Source organism: Hemitrygon akajei, chromosome 30 (assembly GCF_048418815.1).
Source record: "Hemitrygon akajei chromosome 30, sHemAka1.3, whole genome shotgun sequence".
In the NCBI taxonomy this organism is placed as follows: domain Eukaryota; kingdom Metazoa; phylum Chordata; class Chondrichthyes; order Myliobatiformes; family Dasyatidae; genus Hemitrygon; species Hemitrygon akajei.
This window is the reverse complement of record NC_133153.1, coordinates 23,862,041-23,878,068: the sequence shown is the minus strand read 5'-3', so window position 1 is coordinate 23,878,068 and position 16,028 is coordinate 23,862,041. Positions and strand designations below refer to the sequence as shown.

Here is a 16,028-nt window from a genome sequence, read left to right as displayed (position 1 = left end):
GTATCTGGAATGCACTGCCGGAAGAGATGGTGGGGAATCAGATACAATTATCGTGTTTAGGAAGAATTTAGACAAGCACTTAAGTAAGCAAGGCAGAAATGGGTACGGTCCTAATGGGATTAGAATGTATGGGCAAAAGTCATCATGGGTGTGGCAGACCAAGGACTCATTTTGTGCTCTATGATTCTGACTCTGTGACCCTAAAAGTTAAAATCCATACTTTGCTGGCACAGAACTGCCTGCCACCCAAATATATCTGTAAAGGAAAGCAGCATCCATTATCAAAGGACCCCCACCATCCAGGCCGTGCCTTCTTCTTGCTACTACCATCAGACAGAAGGTACAGAAGCCCAAGCATATATGATAAATAAACTAATCTAAATCAGATCTCTGACCTGCATATGTTGAAAGAATTCTTCACCAGTGTAGCTGATAGGGCCAACAAGCCCATTCATATCAATTCAAAATCAGAATTAGGTTTAGCATATGTCATGAAACTTGTTATGCGACAGCAGTGCATTACAATACATAATAATAAAAACTGTAAGTTACAGTAAGTATATACTTACCAAAAAGTTAAATTAAGCAAATAATGCAAAAACAGAAAAAAAAAGTAGTGAGGTAGCATTCATGGGTTCAATGTCTATTCAGATTATCTGATGGCAGAGGGGAAGAAGCTGTTCCTGAATCATTGAGTGTGTGCCTTCAGGCTCCTGTACCTCCTTTCTGATGGTAGCAATGAGAAGAGGGCATGTTCTGGGTGATGGGGGTCCTTAATGATTGATATTGCCTTTTTGAGATATCGCTTCTTGAAGATGTCCTGGATGCTGGGGAGGTTAGTGATCATAATGGAGCTGACCCATTCTACGCAGAGGTGTCAAACTCATTTTAGGTCATGGGCCGGATTGAGCAAAATGCAGCTTCATGCGGGCCGGATCAGTCGGACGCGTGCGAACGCAGCTTTTGTTGCCTCCGTTTTTTCAGCCTGCTCTCATGTGTCTCAGTCTCTGCTATAACTACAAAGTGTTTCACTTTACAAATTCCGTTTCTTATGAAGAAGACTGCCGAGCAAGACTGCTGAATAAACACTAAAAACCCTGAAAACCTGGTACCTGAATAAACTCAGCATTAGCCATATCATACGCCATAGGCGCTTCGATTACTGTGGCCAGCTTTAATAGTAATTAGATATTATCTCGCGGGCCAAAGATAATTCCACCGCGGGCCTTGAGTTTGACATATATGTTCTACAGCTTCTTTTGACCCTGTGCAGTGGTCCTCCATAAAAGATGGTGATACAGAATGCTCTCCACAGTGCATCTGTACAAAGATGTGAATGTCTTTGTTGACATACCAAATCTCCTCAAATTACTAAAGAAATATAGCCACTTTTGTGCCTTCTTTGTAACTGCATCAATGTGTTGATACTCAAAAATGTTGATACCCAGAAATCCGAAATTGCTCACCCTTTCTACTTCTGATCCCTCCTACGGTGTGTACCCTTGTTATACCCTTTCTGAAGTCCATAATCAATTCTTTGGTTTTACTGACATTGAGCACAAGGCTGTTGCTGCAACACCACTCAACCAGCTGATCTATCTCGCTCTCGCACGCTTTCTCATCATCCATCTGAAGTCTGCCAGCAATAGTATTTGAGCTGTGCCTAGCCACACAGTCATGGGTATAGGGAGAGCAGTGGAGTGGGTTAAGCACACATCCTTGAGCTGTGCCAATGTTGTTTATCAACAAGGTGGAAATGTTATTTCTGATCTCCACGGTATGTGGTCTTTTGGTGAGGAAGCTGAAGATCAAGTTACAGAGGGAGGTACAGAGATCCAGGTTTTGGAGTTTTTTGATCAGACCTCTAGTAATGATTGTATTAAACATTTAGCTGTGGTCAATAAACAGAAGCCTGACATAAGTATTAGTATTACCTAGGTGATTCAAGGCCGCTTAAAAAGCCAATGAGATGGTATCTTCTGTAGACCTATTGTGGCAACAAGCAAATTGCAGAAGTTCCCTATCCTTGCTTAGGCAAGAGTTGATTTTAGCCATAACCAACTTTTCAAAGCACTTCATCACCACAGATGTGAGTGCTACTAGACGATAGTAGTTAAGGCAGCTCCTTCTGCTCTTCTTGAGCACTGATATGACTACTGCCCTTTTGAAGAAAGTGGGAACTTCCAACTGTAGCAATGAGAGATTGATTACCATAGACCTTTCTCTTTTCCTCAGAATTAAGGTAGGATGCCCTCTTCCCTTATCTTTCATCTCATCAGTCTTCAAATTTGACAGATTACATAATGTTATGATTCAAGATTGTTTAATATCATGTCCATTACACTATTGTAAAGGAGAATGAAAGAATTGTAACTATGGATCCGATCATGCCCAGAAGAACACAATAAAAACACGATAAATATAAATACATATGAAAGCTGATATACAGTGATTGATTATATGTTCACTAGGCCCAGAAGTGTCTGTATATAAGGTGACTTAGAGAGGAAATGATGAACTAATGGTGGTGGGGGTGGGGGTGGAGAGGTGGGTTAGTGAGTGGAGGTGTTGATCAGCCTTACTGCTAGGGGAAACTGCTTTTGAGTTTGGTACCATCGTAGAAACTACTATCGTCATTCAAGGTATCATCTTGTGTGCAACAATCTTAGTACATTCACCAAACTGCATTTCACTGTATATTTCAAAGTACAAATGACAAATAAACTTGAATCCTGAATCATTCTAACATCTTGTATCCTTTCAAAAGCATGTTCTTGTGCAATGTAGCGGATACACTACTGCATTTTCACTTCATTCTGTGTTCATATTGTTCTCCATCTCCTGCTGCTTTCGCCCTATTTGAATTGGGAAATACCAAGGCTCTCTAACAGACTCTTGTGATAGTAATAATCTTAGTGGTTCTCTCCAGTCAGGTACAATCCTCTCCATTTTAAATCTGCCATTATTACCTATTTCGTTAAAATGAAACTAACCTTGATTCTTCCATTCTCAAACTCCTCTCTCTAAAATCTTAAGGCCTTGTACACTCAGATTTAAGTTTATAATGCACAGAATTCCTCATCTGAATGGCTGAAATTTGCTTTCTTCCCTTGCCATCATACAAAAATGCACCTCAGATTGAATCTATCCTTCTTCCTTGTAACTGCCTGTAACTGAACCAAGGCCAATGCCAGTTCCTTGACTGCTGGAACTCACATCACAGAGCTCTTCAGCTTCCCTCTTTTTGCTCTAACAAATATCAATCACCCAAAATTCAGCTGTCTATGTCTTAGTCACATGCACCCATTACCTCCACATTTACTGACATACAATGAAGCCCAGTTGAGTAATACATTAATTTTAAAACTCCCTCATCTGTTTATAATTCCCTTCATGATATCAACCCCACTCTATCTGTAAAATCTCCTCTTACCCTTTAACATTCTGAGATATAAATACTTCTTAGATTCCAGCTTTTTGATCATCCCTAAATTTAGTGTATCTACTATTGGCACTGTGCTTCCAGTTTTTAAGACCCTATATTCCAGAATTCCTTCCTTAAACCTCTCTTCTTTATTCCTGTTCAAGGAAATTCTTACTAAATATTTTATCATCGTCCCTAATATCTCCACGTGTTAAAGCATCAATATTGTTAGATAAGGTTTTGAACTCCTTCAACATATTTAATAACGATGAAAAAGATTTCCATGAATGCTTATTATTCATTAATACTAAACTCTTTAGGTTTCAGTGACTTACTTCATTTCTTTCCATTCACTTACTGTATAGTTTGTTCTCATTGTGGTTTCCTCTCCACTGGGGAAGCAAACACAAGACGTCTGACCATTTAGTTGTACATCTGTGTTCAGGCATACTGTGACCATGAACTTCAAAGTGCTTGCCATTATACTTTGGTTCTCTCTGCTCTCAGCATCCCACTCAATGGAAGCTCAAAGAACATCTGATCTTTTCAATACTTTAGTAGCTCATTCAACCATTATTTCAGTAACTTCCTCTCACAGTTACCACACCCTTTTAAGTTTTGTCTTTTACATATACAGCTCCTCCTTTCCGTTTAGTTAATTGTTCCATCACTAAATCATTTTGCCTATATTATCATATTTTAATTAATCACACGTGCCCTCACATGAGTTTTACTCCCATTCTCTCTCTCTTTCTTGTTTTCTCTCATGGAGGTAGTTGGTGTAGAGCTTTGGTTCAAAACCCTAAGCTCAAAATGTCAACAATTTCATCCCCTTTGAGTTTTCTGAAATAATATGCTAATTTAGCTTTTGGCTGCCCTCTGTTTAATTTAAAAGTTACAAAGCATTATAAGAAAGAATGGATGAGTTTCTTTTGTCGTCCGTGAAACCATACCAAATACGGTACTTATCCCTCATTCAACACCACCAGAAACAGTGTTATATATCTGTTTAACTACCATGCACAAATGGTCATAATATTTTCTTATATCAAAACAATTACTATTTCATAAACAACAAAGCAGGCTAAAGTCCAACTTTATGATGATGATACATGGAAGAGAATTGTAAACTGGATTGGCTCATGCTTTTTTTAAAGATTCAACTTGGTCCAAATTTACCTTTTAAAAGCACAAATATACAAGTCATTTTGAAATAACATTCATCATAATAGCAGTCTATATGCTTACAATTAAACCAGTGCATATTTTATTCCATTTCAGATTCTTATTATACTATTAGATGAGAAGAAACTATATCTTTTGCAAAGTCTACAAAAAAGCCGCATACCATACTATTAATGAAATTTATGCTAGGATCTCAATTTGCATTATCAAGTCGTCACTTTTTACTGTCATTTCAACCATAACTGCTGGTACAGTACACAGTAAAAACGAGACAACGTTTTTCAGGACCATGGTACTACATGAACAATACAAAAACAACACTGAACTACGTAAACCAACACAAAAAATACACTAGACTACAGACCTACTCAGGACTGCATAAAATACATAGAACAGTGCAGGGATTACAATAAATAATAAACAAGACAATAGGCACAGCAGAGGGCAGTAGGTTGGTAGTCCGATGGCTTGGGGGGAAATCTGTTACATAAATAATCAGCTGAACGGTGGTGTCCGGGATTCCGTCCGTTTCTGTACTCCTGCCGAGTATTTTGTTGCCACAGATGTAGTCCAATTTAATGTCCATTGGAGAGCAGAATGGACGGGAGAGCCAGCTGACTGGGGCTTGCTTTTTTCCTGGCACGGACTCCTGCCCACTCACCTCGCTTCTGCTTCCTCGTACACCGCTTATGACGTCCCCACCTCTGGCCACCAGCATCAGGCGACTCCGAGGACTGCAGGCCCGACTCCCTCAGCAAGCAGACATTGGAGAGCAGAATGGATGGGACAGCCGGCCAGCTAGGGCTTACTTTTTCCTGGCATGGACTCCTGCCCGCTCGCCTCACTTCCGCTTATACCGCATTGTTATCTGTTTATCGTTTGTTATTTTCTTAAATAGTGCAAAGTTCAAAGTAAATTTATTATCAAAGTACATATATGTCATCATATACTTCTGAGATTCGTTTTCTTGCAGGCATTTACAGTTAGTACAAATAAATCAGTAAAAGACCACGTCTAATAAGCCAGACAAGACTAAGGACTTGTGAGAAGATAAAGCCCTCCCCACTATTGAGTATATTCCTGACCATACACTTCCCTATACTGTATTCCATCTGCCACTTCTTTGTCCCTTCTCCTAATCTGTCCAAATCCTCCACAGACTTCCTGCTTCTTCAACACTATGTACCCCTGCACCTATTTTTGTATCGTCTGCACACTTGGCCACCAAGTCATCAATTCAGTCTTCCAGGTCATAAACATTTAACATGAAAATTAGCGGACCTAACACTGACCACTACGGAACACCACTAGTCTCTGGCAGCAAACCAGAGAAGGCCCCCTTTATTCTAAGTCTTTGCATTCTACTAATTAGTCTATCATCTATCCATGCTAATATCTTTTCTATGGGCTCTTAACTTGTTAAGCAGCCTCATGTGCAGCACTTTGTCAAATGCTTTCTGAAAATCCAAGTAAACAACATCCAATTACTCTCCTTTGTCTATCCTACATGCTGTTTCCCCAAAGAATTTCAACAGATTTGGAAGGAAAGATTTCCCCATAAAGAAACTACGCTGAGTCGGTCCTTTTTATTGTGTGCCTCCAAATAACCCGAAGTCTCACCCTTAATAATGGGCTCTAGCATCTTGCCAACCATTGAAGTCAGACTAACTGGCTTGCAACTTCCTTTATTTTGCCTTGCTCCCTTCTTAAAGAGTGAAGTGACATTCACACTTTTCCAGTCCTTTGGGCCCATTCCATCATCTTGTAATTACCTTTCAAGAATCACTAATGTCACTACACTACAATCTCTTCAGCTATCTCCTTCAGAACCCTGGTGTGTACAGCATTTGGTCCAGGTGAATTATCTACCTTCAGATCTTTCAGCTTCCCAAGCACCTTCACCTTTGTAATAGCAACTACACTCACTTCTGCCCTGTCACTTGAATTTCTGGCATGCTGCTGGTTTATTCCACAGTGAAAACTGATGCAAAATATTTATTCAATTTGTCCATTTCTTTGTTCCCCATTACTACCCCTCCAGTGTCATGTTCTAACAGTTAGTGCAAAAATTAATCAAAGCCAAAGGGACTTTGACTTCACTCTTTTACAGATCTACTTCAATAGCTTACAATTATAATGCACCCCATGTAAGACTTCATAGAATTATTTATCACAAATTGATATAGCACATAAACAGCCTGTATAAAGGAGATGTCCAAACCAGTTGAAGAGAAATATCTTAACTGATTTTTTTTAGTTATGGAAGGAATCAGATACATATTTGGTATACATGAAGAAATTACTTTACATTGTGAAACGAACAGCAGACCCAAAGCTGCAAGTAGTGCAAGACAGGAAATGGCAAAATGAAACCACTGAAGTTTAAGTGACTCTAAACTCTGACAACAGAAATTGATTCCTTATAACATGGAAATCTTGCATGTAAATAGACAGCTTGTTTATAATAGAGAAAAAGAATGCAACATATAAAGTAGAAAAAATATCCCATGAAGAAAATCTTACAGAAACTGAGTCTGAAGACGCTAAGAAGCTTGGTGACAACCTTTTACTCAATGTCAGCAACACCTAGGAGCTGATTATTGACCTCAGATGGAGGAAACCAGAGGTTCTTGAGCCAGTCTTCATCAGGGGATCAGAGGTGGAATGGGTCAGCAACTTTAAATTCCTCAGTGTTATTAGTTCAGAGGAACTGTCCCAGGCTCAACATGCAAGTACAATTATGAAAAAAGCATGGCAGCACCTATACCTCCTTAGGAGTTTGCAAAGAATCAGCATGAATTCCACTGCACCCCGATGAAAGCAACAAGGGAAATTGAAGCATCGAAGCAAGAGCAGAGAGGGTCAGCGCTGGCTGCCTGCCTTTAGACTGGTTGTTCTGTACTGGACTATAGACATTATTCAGTCTTATATTTCTTATATTTTGTGTTTTCTCACCTGATTTTTTTGGGGGGGGTTGATATGCTTGTTCCATTTTGGCTCATTTTTGTGCAGCAGGAGGGATGGGAGGGTTGATATACCTGATCTGTTTTTGTGTGGGAGGGGTGTTTGGGGGTTGATGATTGTGCTACCTTTCTTTTCTTTTTCTTTCTTGGTTTCGTGGCTAGCCAGAGAACTGAATTTCAGAATTGTATACTTCAATAATAGATGAACCTTTGACATCCAGAACTTTGACAAATATCTATAAATGTGAGTACATTGACTGGCTGCATCATAGCTTGGTATGCAAACACCAATGCCCCTGAACGGGAAAATCCTACAAAATGTAGTGGATACAGCTCAGTCCATCACGTGTAAAGCTCTCCCCACCACTGAGCACTTATACATGGAGTGCTGTCGCAGGAGACCAGCATCCATCGATAGGGAGCCCCACCACCCAGGACATGCTCTCTTCTCACTGCTGCACCAGGAAGGTGGTATAGGAGCCTTAAGACTCACACCACCTGGTCTAGGAACAGTTATTGCTCATCAACCCTCAGGCTCTTGAACCAAAGGGGATAACTTCACTTGCCACATCACTGAACTATTCTACAACTGATGGACTCACTTTCAAGGACTCTTCAACTCATGCTCTCAATATGTATTATTACTATTATTTTTCTTTCTTTTAGTATTTGCTCAGGTTGTTGTCTTTTGCACACTGCTGGTCCACCCTGTTGGTGCGGTGTTTCATTAATTCTATTATGGATACTGGATTTATTGAGTATGCCAGCAGGAAAATGAATCTCAGGATCGTATATGGTGACATATAAGTACTTCGATAATACAAACAACACACACAAAATGCTGGTGGAACACAGTAGGCCAGGCAGCATCTATAAGGAGAAGCACTGTCGACGTTTCGGGCCGAGACCCTTCGTCAGGACTAACTGAAAGAAAAGATAGTAAGAGATTTGAAAGTAGTGGGGGGGGGGAGGGGGAAATGCAAAATGATAGGAGAAGACCAGAGGGGGTGGGATGAAGCTAAGAGCTGGAAAGGTGATTGGCAAAAGTGATACAGAGCTGGAGAAGGGAAAGGATCATGGGACGGGAGGCCTCGGGAGAAAGGAAGGTGGGGGGGGGGGGGGGAAGCACCAGAGGGAGATGGAGAATAGGCAGAGTGATGGGCAGAGAGAGAGAGAAAAAAAAACCCAACAACTAAATATGTCAGGGATGGGGTAAGAAAGGGAGGAGGGGCATTAACGGAAGTTAGAGAAGTCAATGTTCATGCCATCAGGTTGGAGGCTACCCAGCCGGTCATTTTGACAGTAGAGGAGGCCATGGATAGACATATCAGAAGGGGAATGGGACGTGGAATTAAAATGTGTGGCCACTGGAGATCCTTTTTTCTCTGGCGGACAGAGCGTAGGTGTTCAGCGAAACGGTCTCCCAGTCTGTATCGAGTCTCACCAATATATAAAAGGCCACACCGGGAGCACCAGATGCAGTATACCACACCAGCCGACTCACAGGTGAAATGTCGCCTCACCTGGAAGGACTGTCTGGGGCCCTGAATGGTGGTGAGGGAGAAAGTGTAAGGGCAGGTGTAGCACTTGTTCTGCTTATAAGGGTAAGTGCCAGGAGGGAGATCGGTGGGAAGGGATGGGGGGGATGTGTGGACAAGGGAGTTGCGTAGGGAGCGATCCCTGCGGAAAGCAGAAAGAGGGGCGGAGGGAAAGATGAGCTTGGTAGTGAGATCCCGTTGGAGGTGGCGGAAGTTACGGAGAATTATACGTTGGACCTGGAGGCTGGTGGGGTGGTAGGTGAGGACAAGGGGAACCCTATCCCGAGTGGGGTGGCGGGCGTATGGGGTGAGGGCAGATGTGCGGGAAATGGGAGAGATGCGTTTGAGAGCAGAGTTGATGGTGGAAGAAGGAAAGCCCCTTTGTTTAAAAAAGGAAGACATCTCCTTCGTCCTAGAATGAAAAGCCTCATCCTGAGAGCAGATGCGGCAGAGATGGAGGAATTGTGAGAAGGGGACAGCATTTTTGCAAGAGACAGGGTGGGAAGAGGAATAGTCCAGGTAGCTGTGAGAGTCTGTAGGCTAAGCCGTCTCCAGAGATGGAGACAGAAAGATCAAGAAAGGGGAGGGAGGTGTCGAAAATGGACCAGGCAAATTTGAGGGTAGGGTGAAAGTTGGAGGCAAAGTTAATGAAGTCAACGAGCTCAGCATGCATGCAGGAGGCAGCGCCAATGCAGTCGTCGATGTAGCGAAGGAAAAGAGGGGAACGGATACCCGTATAGACTTGGAACATGGACTGTTCCACCAGCATTTTGTGTGTGTTGTTTGAATTTCCAGCATCTACAGATTTCCTCGTGTTTGCTCTTTGATAATACATTTACTTTGAACTTTTGGTAGAAGTCAGTGACGAATTAAAAGGTGAATTAATAGCATGCAAGATAAGAGAAAGTAATTTATAAACATTCCCAATTTTAGTATCATTGCAACTAACTAATAAGTACCAATGATATTTGCTGGTACACTGTTGAAAATTAAAGCTACTGTACATGTGTTTATATGAAATCTAATTTTGTACTTCTGGTGATACCCCAACTATCTATCGGTTAGATAATTAAAAGAATTAAACAAGAATAATCCTGGGGAGCATTTACAGTTAATATATGATGCAATATGGTATTAAAAACAAGGGGAACTGGAGCCCACCAATTGGATGAAGACAAAAAACAAACTACCGTATATCTTAAGTGCTAAAGCAGTAAAGCATATTGAGAAAACAAAACTCTAAACTCTAGGACTGAAATCTCCTATCCTGAAGATGCAAGGTGGAGGATGCGGGGGGAGGTGGGGGGGAGGTGTGAGTGAGTGGATAGAGATCTGGGCACGTGCCAAGGGAATTGAAAACAGAATAATACTGAGAAAACCTGAAGCTGAAAAGTTAATCAAAGGTTATCTGGCACAGAGGGTTCAAAAGGTAACTTTGTGCTGGTAATTTATGAATTGATGGTTACAGGGTGTTTAGTGGTCAGAAGAATTAACAGGTATTTAAAAATGGAGAATTAGCAGCTAACAGACAAAGGAAATAATTACAACAGAGGCTACTTTTGAAAAGAACAATCATTTTTCATGAAATATTTGTTTTAATCCCAGTAAAATAATTCAGCATACATAATTGAGTTACATAATATGAACATCTTTCAAAAAAAAACTAACCCAATAATTTGAAGCAAAGATGTGAGAAAACCACCATAAGTCACATTTAGAAACTTAATTACATACAAAGCCTGTCTTTCAATGTCCTCTTGGTGCAATGACATCAGTACAGTAAAAAAGGTCACATTATCAAGAGTTGCAGCCTAAGCTTGTTGCAAAAGCCTTTTTACAAAGAGTCCTAGTTTCTTCATGATAAAGAGTTTTATTCCCTTGAGTTGCACTATGGGATATTGTTTCAACCTCACATAAAAAGGGTACTTATGATAACCAAAGTAGCTGCAATCAAATTCCATACAATAGTGGTTTTCAAATGTTTGTTTGACAAAAATCCCTGAAATTACCAACATGTTCCTAAGAGACTCCCTGCAAATATTGATTTACTTCCAAGGATTCTATCCTCTCAAAAGTAACACTAATTATCCATAGGCAAACATTGATTTTCTTTTAAAAAATTCTACAATTACAAAAATAAAATGCTAACACGGTAAACACAACTACAGCCCTTTGAGATTCCCTGCCAATCCTGTAGGATCTCCTTGCAAAGCCCACAATATGAGGGGCCTCATTTTGAAAACTAGTGTATGTGCCAGAACATTTAGAAGATTACAATCTGCGGGTGCGTCAATCTAAAGCTGAAAAATCTAACATGATTTTGACATCAGTAATAGACAGTTAAGCAAGAATTTGAGGTGTTGAAAGTTATGAAGAATCATATTTAGAAACTACTTCAACCTGCCTTTTGGATTTTCCTTTACACAACTCATTACCTTTTCATTTTCACCAGAGAATTTTAATAAATACACTTGATAAATACTTCTCCAAAGGAAGGTGAATACTACAATCCCCAAGCTACATATAGTCTCGTCCCTATCCCCAAATACCAACCAATATTCTCCAATGTTTCTTGCTTTTTTTAGGCTTTAGATTTTGGGGTCCTGCTGATTTGAAAAAGTCCCACTCTCTTTACTGTCTATCATTGGTAAATCTTATAACAGAATACCAAGATCTATTAGTATTAACAATGTGACGTGCATAACTTAATGTGAACATCATTCCAGACATTACACATGGCTCAGAGGCTCCACAGCAAGCATTAATAAATATTTGGATACTTTTGTTCCACAGCTTGGTATTTCAACATACTGGTATGTCATATGACAGTAGAATGTAGTACTGATCATGGCACTTTGTGTATTTTCAATGAAATGTGCAATTTACATTTCCACAGTAAAACAATCTTTGCCATTATTTTTAGTAACTACAAAAAAATGAGGTGAACAGAGGGGATGTGGAGATGAGATGATGGGCACAATACTTATGAAAGTTGGACTATTAACTGAACAGAATCACAATATTCAGATCATGAAAAATGCTACGATTCATGGCTATAAATTTTGCTGCAAGACTTTGAACGGCTTCAATAGATATGAAAATAATAAGTTGCTCGTTGTAACAGTGAGCATCAGAAATATAGTATGTACACTAGAGCCATCAAATAAGTTACAGGTGACAAAACACCAGCAACCAGTTTTACTGCATTGCTGTTAACTACAGTGTAAATATTGGGGATGGTTTCATCACTGTTTTTCCAAAAGTGATTCTTATCCAAATCATTAAATTTGCATAATAGGCTATTATTCAATCCCTACTTTTGCAGTCTAGTCCACGGATATAAAACACACAGATGTAAAGCAATTATGTTTAACCGCTTCCTTGTCTGCATTATAAACAATATACAGCCAGAACTGGTAAATATATGATCCATCTCAACTACCATGTGAAATCAAGATCATCATAGAAACTGTGTTTCAACAAATTTGACACTATGCAAGAAACAGCTCAAAAATCTAACTATAGCAAAGACTATGGAATTGACAACACCCTAGCCACCATACTGAAGACCCACAGTACTATGTTTCATTATTGACATCTTAAGTATGACAGTATTTGCTATTCACAAAAAGCAGGAGAAATCCAACATGGCTGATTATCACACAGTCTTCTCAATCATTGTTGACAGCATGATCAAGCAGCACCTACTAATCAATGACCAGCGTGGGTTTCATCAGGTCAATTCTACTCCAATCCTTGCTCCAAAAATGGAATTCGAGATGAGATTGAGTGTTTGATAAAGCTTAAGTCTATGGACATAGAGGAAGAAATCTTCAAAGAAATTCAGTTGTGGTTGTTGGAGACAATTATTCCAGCCCAGGACATTACAGCAGGAGCTTCTCAGGGTGGTCTTCTATGGTCAATCATCTTCAGCTGCTTCAAAAAATAATTTTCCTTCCACACTAAGCGCAGCAATACGAAAATTTATGAGGTATGCACAATTTCAGTTTCTTTCGCAATCCTTCAACAAATAAAGCAGTTAATATAGCAAGACCTAGTACTTTGGTGCAACTGGTAGAGCCATTGACCCACAATGCTGCAGACCAGAGTTTACTCCTGATCTCAGATACACTCTGTGCAGAGTTGACACATTCTCCCCGTGACCATGTAGATTTCCTTCAACATCCCAAAGATGTGTGGATTAAATGGCCGATGTAAATTGCCCCAAGCATATAGTAGGTGAGAGATAGAATCTGGGGGAGCTGATGTGAATGTGAGGGCAAGGTAAGATTAGCAGAAAAGGGCGGTTGAAGGTCAGCACAGACTCATTTTATTAAGGTTTGAAATTTAAAGACAGCTTTTATTTAGTCATGACCCAAAATTAAGCAACAGCAATTGCAGTAACTTTTCAGATAGTCTACTGGTTAGCTGATCCAGCACCAAATGTCAAATCACTTCAGAAATATACAGACATGCCCAGATTACAAAATCACAATTTCAATACAGCCCAGACATATGGGATGGATTTTCTATCTGTTGTAGGGGTTACAGGTATCTTCTGCTGTACGGGAACTCAAGTTGCGGGCTGGCCTGTGTTTTTGTTTAAATATACTACTGGGCAGCTGTATTTCCGACTTCTGAGCTGTCTGGGTTATGAACAGCTCTCAGGAACAAAATCCTGTCATAACCTGGGGAGGAGCTCTAAAGTGATTTGAAAAGCAATGGGAAATCTTAAGTGTGTTGCATAAATGATTTTCTCAAGTTTGGGAACATGGAAGGAAAGAAAAGATAAAATTTAGGTTATGACAGTGAAAGACCAGAAAAAGTAGATGTGTGCAAGTGGAAGGATCTGAGGTGGAATGCTGAATGTGAGGTAGTGCTGGTTGTATCGAAAAGGAGCCAAAGAAGTTTAATAGTACTAAGAGTGGAAATAATCCCTCACAAAATAACATGTTTTGCAGATAGGGAAGCGAGTATGAAGATTGTAGACCATATGAGGGAGTAAAACCACACTGTTTCACTGTCAACAACAAGGAACTAACAAATATGACCTTAGTGTTGCTGTACCAAATGTCATTGTAGCTTCTGTAACATGAAAGTTAGTTTAACCTGGCATGATTAACAAAAGACAATTATGTACCAGTCAAAAGGAATAAATCTCTTATGCCAGAAAGTCAGTTACAAAGTTGATTGAAAATTCAAAAACTGGATAAAATTTGCAGACTCAAAGAACACCAGAAAAAAAAATCCTTCAACACAATATAGTGTAAAGTATCAATAAATTCTTTAATGGTGTGTAAATTATTAATTTTCTAGTTAATTGCTGAAATAAAATAGGAACTGAAATTTGTCTGTTGCCTTTACATAGCTTTGTTTCAAAGGCAAGATAGGTTGAGAATGCACTAAATTCACAACTTCAAACAGAAGCCGTGTAAACCCAAAGAGATGTCCGGAAGGTGACTTTTTAGGGATTTTACTCTTATTTTCATAAACTGTAAACTATGTCCAACCTAAGGCAGACAAACATCAACAAAAGATTTTTTTGAGGTAATTCAAAGATAAATATTTCTGAAGCCAGAAATGAAAGAATCTGCTAAGTGCAAATGAAACATAACCTAAATCTTTGCTATCCATTGAGCAACTGATATTAATGTGAATCATAATTATTAAATATGCTGAATTCAATCGCATAGAAGAATAAAGTTAGGGAAACTCAACATTTCTGTGTACACTGTTGTGATCCACCCCTTTAAACATGTTACATAGGGGGAAATGTAAGAGAAAGCAATGAAAATCTTACATATAAAAGCACTCTTCACAGTACACACCTTTTCTATGCAGCCATAATTTTCCTTTTTGAACAAAGAATGTTTGACTTCTTGAGTAAAGGAAGTTGCCTCTGGCTAATGCTGGGCTGCACTGTCAGTATCTGAGTGCACCAGATGTCTGCAATGGTCAAAACAACATGTTCTGCTGTGGTGCATATTAGCTCCAGCCTATCACTCTGCAATGCACTGCTTCTACAATGAGGCAGACTTCGACTGGCATAGCAACAGCCAAGCAACCTGATTGGCTGGCAGCAATACGAAACACACAGTGTCAAACTCTGCTATAGTTTCCTGTCTGTTCAGCAGCAGCCAGTACTTCCCTGCTCACAGCTGCAATCAGACAAATTAAAGTTCAGAGTACAACGGCACCTTATTACATTGACAACGATAGGGCTGAGTCACATATATTTTCAATCATGAAAATTCATATTCCCAATATAAAAACAATCAACAGAAAAGTTTAATAGGTATGTCACCAGACAAAACTTATTAAATATAATAATTTTAAACAAAGAAAAAGCTTTCTTCTGCCACTTTGCTTGCACTGTTAATCAGCCACCTTCAGAAGCAAAGTGAACGTTTCTTTAAACCAGTCACCAAAGCTAATCAATTACCAACTGATGGAATGGCACAGTGCTCAACTCAGAAGAAAGAACTGACGATTCATTTCCTTTCTTGCAAACACGTATGAATCTCTTTTAATATCAATTAAGATGATTATATCTCAATAGAATAACCCATCCTCCAATTTCACATACAGGCTCAATTAAAGAAATTGATGAAATTGACAAAACACCTTTAGAAATAAAATGAACAACAAACATTTAGGACCTAAAATGTCTGTGCGATATATTTGTTTGCTATCTTCACAAGAGGCAAAGAAACTATTATTGCTGCAATCTAATCATGGTGCATGTGATGAATGTAAACAAGTCAGTAGAAAGGATCCTGAATTATTCTGAGCTTTACAATACTATGCTTTCAACCTGGAATTTCTGTTCAATGCCATTAGATACTACTGGGATTAAAATCTTCTGTTGCTTGTAAATATAGTATCATGAATGTATCATTGGGTGTGCAAACTTATTAA

General features: G+C 39.4%; 1 protein-coding gene across 2 annotated transcripts in view; it reads right to left on the bottom strand.

The window, feature by feature from the left end:
* The window catches only part of atosa (atos homolog A), an 85,187-nt gene that overhangs the window by 50,210 nt on the left and 18,949 nt on the right, over window positions 1-16,028 (bottom strand). The window contains exon 1 of one of the 2 annotated variants that reach the window (XM_073033129.1): window positions 14,939-15,062. The exons of the other annotated variant lie outside the window; for it this stretch is intronic. The gene's annotated coding sequence lies outside the window, so the exon portion shown is untranslated. Of the gene's footprint in view, window positions 1-14,938; window positions 15,063-16,028 lie in introns of those variants that run through there. 2 annotated transcript variants of the gene reach the window in all.